The sequence below is a fragment of the Tiliqua scincoides genome, chromosome 1 (assembly GCF_035046505.1).
Source record: "Tiliqua scincoides isolate rTilSci1 chromosome 1, rTilSci1.hap2, whole genome shotgun sequence".
NCBI lineage: Eukaryota > Metazoa > Chordata > Lepidosauria > Squamata > Scincidae > Tiliqua > Tiliqua scincoides.
This window is the reverse complement of record NC_089821.1, coordinates 111418850-111424849: the sequence shown is the minus strand read 5'-3', so window position 1 is coordinate 111424849 and position 6000 is coordinate 111418850. Positions and strand designations below refer to the sequence as shown.

At 43.8% G+C, this 6000-nt stretch overlaps 1 pseudogene; it reads left to right on the top strand.

Annotated features, from left to right (window-relative positions):
* The first annotated feature begins 277 nt into the window (after positions 1-277).
* LOC136637653 (5S ribosomal RNA) lies at positions 278-393 on the top strand (annotated as a pseudogene).
* The last annotated feature ends 5607 nt before the right edge of the window (positions 394-6000 follow it).

Below are 6000 nucleotides of genomic sequence, written 5' to 3'. Positions count from 1 at the left end.
GAGATCAAGAAGATTACAAGAACATGTAGAAAAAAGGTGCTTTGTCATAAATAGATTGCCTCTGACACCTGACTGTGCCAGTAAGTGGCTAAGTCATGGTGTCAGACATAAGGCCCGCAGAGCAAATTTGGCCCCCAGACATGGCCAACTTTGTGACAGAAGTCTATGGTAGTGCTTCCTGTGGCCAACTTCAGACTGGCCTCCTCTGCCTATGGTAAGGTGCACAGGAGGTTGGGGCTTCTGAATCTTTAATTCTTGTGCAGAAAAGTACATTTCAGTCAACACTGTTACTCTGCACATGCCTGATCTCATCTGATCTTGGAAGCTAAGCAGGGTCAGGCCTGGTTAGTACTTGGATGGGAGACCGCCTGGGAATACTGGGTGCTGTAGGCTTATACCATAGTCTTTCGAGACTGAAGGTTGCCAACCAGTTTTCCTTGCTCCTGCAGAAGCAGCAGTGCCCACAGATCCTTTTTCTAACTAACTATGGGAAGAGCAAGGATCCCATTATCCTCTGTATCTGGTTCTATTCGGTACTTCTTGTCAGCTATGGTTTTTGTTGTGGTGGTGGTGGTAGTTTTTAAATATGTTGTTCCAATACTCAGCTATTACATACTGAATCATGATTTAAAAAAACAACAACAACAAAAACCTGGTTCTATGGCACTTGAAATGCCTGCATTCCTTTAGCTTGAATGCACACCCATCCATTGCCATACACTGATATGCTCAAAAACCACTGGGATGCCACTCTCATCTCTCATGACCCTCTTAAGTGATAAAAAATGGGTCTGCAGACATTCAAAACACACAGAGGCCTGCAGTCTCCCCCCAGGCCTGTGTTACTGTTTCAGCTGCAGCCGTCCATTTGCATTCAGAGAGTTTAAATGATTTTGATGGCCTTTCCCTTTGTGATCTAATTACCAAGAATTTGGAATTCAACCAACTCTTGACTACTGCAGACGGCTCAAGCATTCTGGCTGTCAGTCCCCATGGCTTTCCCCATGCTTGTTTGCCATGGAAGCTTCTGCACAATCAACAATTTCCTTTAATATCTGCCTTTCTGTGGTTTTTACTGCAGTATGTGTCCCACTCCACACTGTGTCCAAGGAGAGCTGTGTCCAAGGACAGCAGAGATGTCCAAGATCTTTTCCCAGATCTGCATCCATGAATGAGGATTCTAGGATACCAATTTGTCATCCTGTTTTGAGAGCTCCCACTGGATTCTTCTGCCATGGTTGGAAAAGGGCTTTTCAATAACTAAGCCCTGGACTGTTACTTGAATGGAAACAACCTCAGTGATGAGGGCACTGAAACCTGCAGAATCTGCAGCACCAGGTCAGCACAACTGCAGGATGTCAGGAGACATCCTACATTTCAGTATGTCTGTAGATACATTTTAGTTTGGTGAATGCATTCCAGTGCAAAGAGTCCTAGGTAAATTCAGCCAGTTAATGGCATTCTTCAATGATTAGTGTCACTGGGAAGTTGTGTGTGTGTGTGTGTGTGTGTGTGTGTGTGTGTGTGTGTGTTTGTTTGTTTGTTTGTTTGTTTTCACACTAAATGGTAGCTTTGAGGCAGAGATGCCATTGCCATGAGACTGAACAATCCCCAGCTTTGAGTTCACTGTCGCACACTGTTTGCAATTTGTGTTGATAATCATTACACAGTGATATTCTGTGCAGTTCTGTTTTCAAAGAGCTTAACTGGGCAAGGCTGCAACCATTGCATTCCTGCTTCAAGAACCGATAGCCTCTCTCCCAGCTGAGCTGTCCCAAGAGTTACTCAGGAATGATTTCCCTTAGATGGGATCCATCATGTCTGACCACCCAGATTCTGCACAACCTCACCTGTGTTTGTTTTTTACACTGTGTGTGCACGAGCCTGTTTGGAATGGAATCATCATCCTTTTTCGCTGGCGTTGACAAAACCACATTATTGTCAACCAAGGGATGTAGGAGACTATGAGCATGTTGGAAGGTTTCATGATTTCAGTTCCATTTCTGCAAAATTTCAGAGGCCCACCAGAATGTTTCTTTTTCTACTTGAAGCACCTGGTTGTTTGTCCTTTCCTTATGTCACTGTCATTGCTCAGAAGCAAGTCTCATTGATTTCAGAGTGGGGTTGGCGTGAGCGGCTAGCAGGTCTGGCACTAGCCAAAGGCTCATGGCCCACTTGCCAGGCAAATCCTGACAGGGTCCATGAGAAGGGGAAGCAGGAGGTAAATTGTATCTAGGCCCGGGGTCAAAAAGGGGGCCAGGGAGCCAAAGCAGAGCCTCTGAAAATTTTCTGGGATCTCAGAAAATGCATATACAAGTTATGTGTGAAGACTAACATTCAAATTCGGTGTACACCTACATATAGTTTTATTTATTATAATTCATAGAAATTATAATCCAATGGTCGTATGAAATTATGATCCAATGGGGAAGGGAAAAGGCATAAAAGAAACTTTGTACCCCCTCTCAAAGGCCCTGAATCCTGACTTTTAGTATCTATGGCTCTGGTATTTCCATTGTAAGTCTGCATAGACTAGCCTATAAAGCATTTAAATAAATAATAGGGATACCCCTTAAGATTTAGTGGCGTATGAGAAACGAAGTCTAGCTCTGCCTCATTGCCCTCCTACAGATGAAACTGTGGCTGTTGTGGCACCAGCCCTCCAGATTTAATCAACGGAGACAAGATCAGTCTGGCCACCATCCATTTGGACTCCTCATGTGAGTTAGAATTTGTGCCTGTTGGAACTCACACTTGACCACCATTTGACAAGTGGCAATCTGTGTCACAGTCTCGAAATGCACATTTGGTCAACCCACAACATTAATGTTTGAATGGTGATTTGGAATATTGACATTCAGCCTGAAGAGCAGAGTGAACTGAGGCAAGCCATCAGCCATCTGTTTGCTTTCTGGCTGTGTATTTACCTGCAAAAGTATCCAAGGTGTGCTTGTTCAATTGATGTGGATAGTTTGTAGTTCTATATTGAAAGTCACAAGGTGGCATCATCGATGGACTTGTGACCTCTTATTTCAGTCTTCCTCCAAATAATAAAATGGAATGACAATGGAGCACAAACTTGAGGACATGATCAATTATTAGTCTTCAGAAGAGGAAGTTTGAGAAATATATGTGTAACATCTAAACAGGGCTATTTCCAAGTTATAGCAGGTCTTTTACAAATGGTACTTCTTGGCAGCCTTCTTCCTCCTGGGTGCACATGGACAGAGTCATCCTGTCACCAGTATATGAAGGCTACGGCCACAGACACTGCCCGATTAACCTAGTAGCCAACATAGATATGCTACAGGCCCCACATTTTGGAGGGCCCTGTACTAAATGCTTGAAAGCGGCATCTGGTATCTCATAACCTGGCAACCCTATTGTTTACATGTCAGGGGAGCTGCATGCTGCAAGGTAGGTAATCATTACAGATGTCATTAAAAACATGATACAAATAAATTATTTTGTTCAGATTTAACTTCATTCCGAGGACATTCCTAATGTGCCTCAGCATCAGTGGAGTGTGTGCTCTGCTGATGCTGGTTGTCACAAACATGCCAGAAAGCAAGTTGCAACAGCAGAAGACTTTGAGGCACCAGTGGGAATGCCTGTGCCAGCCTGATGGCGCCCGCGGAAGACCATCATGCACTGGAGCAGGTAAGCTCCACATGGGCCAGCAGAGGGCCCCTTTATATGCTACAGCCCTAGTCACAGAGATGAATTCAGGGATCAGCCCAGGCCCTCAGCGGATGTCTAATGATACCGTCCTCTTGACGCCATCCCTGTCTCCAAAAGAAAATAAGAAGAAAGAATATGACTACCCTGTACCTTTAGGATTTTCTGCCACGATAAAATGAATCTATAGATGTGTTAGGACAGGGCACAGTTAACAACTTGGTCCATAGCTGATTTGCCATGTTGATGTGGCATCGCGTGCTGGCATTGACCCAGGACTTTACCTTTGCACAGTCTACTAGTTACTGCAAGCACAAATGTTACCAAGAATATTCATAGAAGTGGGGAACTGTGTTGTTCATTTGTGACATTTGTTGTTCTCTCTTGAGGTACTTGTGCCTGGCATCTCTGTCCAAACTGGTTCCAGAACCCGCTATACCCACAAGCTGTTTATTCCATGCGTAGGAGGGCTGAATCACATCCATTTTTTTTTTTTTTAAAAAGCTAGAATACTGTACTGGCATGTTTTACTAAAGCATAATTTCCAGTCTTGATTAGTTCCAGTTCCTGAACACTTATATCCACAACTAAATTTATTTCTTTTAAAAATAAATGTGCTTCTAATGAGGCAACAGTGCTTTGCCTAGATAAATTCCCTGCTTAGTTTTGTCTGTGTCTTTTAAAGTTTTCCAGCAGGGATAATTATTATATGGTTAGGACAGTATTTTCCAACAAGCATAGAGAAATGAGTTAAGATCCCACCAAACTGTCTCCTAGTATTTATTATCAGCATTCTTTTTTGCAAATATTTTTTTTTAATGTTACAGTAATCATGTTTTGACATTCAAGCATTTCTTTTCCTCCTTGACACTGTCAAACAAAAGTTGACTGACAATGGCTGCAATCCTATTCACACTTCCTGTGAGTAAGTCCCATTGATTATAATGGGACTGGTTCTGAAGGCGAGGAGTAGGGGTCACTTTATACCAGGGGTCACTTTATACTACTTCTGAGTAGACCTGCTTAGGATTGGGCTCAACAATGGTTTTTCAGATACCCGAATCACAAACAAATGTGCCCATCATCTTACTTTTTTAAATCAAGTGTTCCAATATGCCAAGGGAGTTTTCAAGGGAAGGCATATGCTTCCTCCCTTATAGAACAGCTGAGTCTAATGGTGGGACTGTAGCTCAGTGGTGAAGCAGCAGCTATGTATCCAGGCAGTTCTATCTTCCATTCCTGGCACAGGGAATGAAAAATCTTCTCTGAAATCCTGGAAGTATTAACAAACCAATGGTCTGACTCATGGCCCAATCCTAACGAAATCCATGTGCAGTGATGCAGTGGCACTGGTGCAGGCTACAGTGCATCCCATGGGGGATTTATGGCTGCTAGATGTCTCTTTGGTGTAAGGGGACATTTGTCCCCCTGTCCTAGGGTAAGCCCCAGCTGCCATTATAGGTCAACTTGGTCCTGTGCCAGCAATGTTGCAAGTCTGAGTTGATCCATGCACATGGATCAGGCGTCAGATGGGGGCTTGGATATGGTGCTTGCTGCCCGTTCCCAGGCCCAATCTGCCCACCTCATCCCATTGCCCCCCTCCCCCACCCTGTTCAACTCCTCCCTACCCCTGATCTGAACATACGGCCCAGTGTGCATCCTGATGACCACCAGCATGGACAGCAAGGCTCCAGTCTTCTGCCGGTGCACCGGCTCGCTGCACTGTCTCAAAGTACTTTATGGTACTTTTGCAACAGCACACGCCAGCGGAACACTCATTCCAGTGGTGCAGCATTTAGTAAGGATTGGGCTGTCTGCGTGGCAGTTTTCTGTAGGCTGTGGATGTTGCTAATTGTGGACTGAACTCAGCAACTGTTACCCTGTACATGTCCAATCTCATCTGATCTTGAAAGCTAAGCAGGGTCAGGCCTGGTTAGTACATGGATGGGAGACCGCCTGGGAATACCAGGTGCTGTAGGCTTATACCATAGTCTTTCGAGACTGAAGGTTGCCAACCATTTTGGGCTGAGCTACAGGTTCCAGCTGACTTACAATATTCCCTGGTTGGTTCTCACAAACAATGGAGCCATCAAAATTACTGTCCTTTGAAATGAGTTAGCAAAGAGCTAACTTTTTTGTTGTTAGCTTTTGTTGTTAGCATTTTGTTGTTATAAAATGCAAAATATGTTATAATTTGTTGTTATGTTATGTTTTGTTGTTAACTTTTTTATTGTTAGCTTTTGTTGTTAGCATTTTGTTGTTATGTCATGGCACTATCATATGCAAAGTTTAATGTAACATGCGTACAAGGCAGCATGTCAT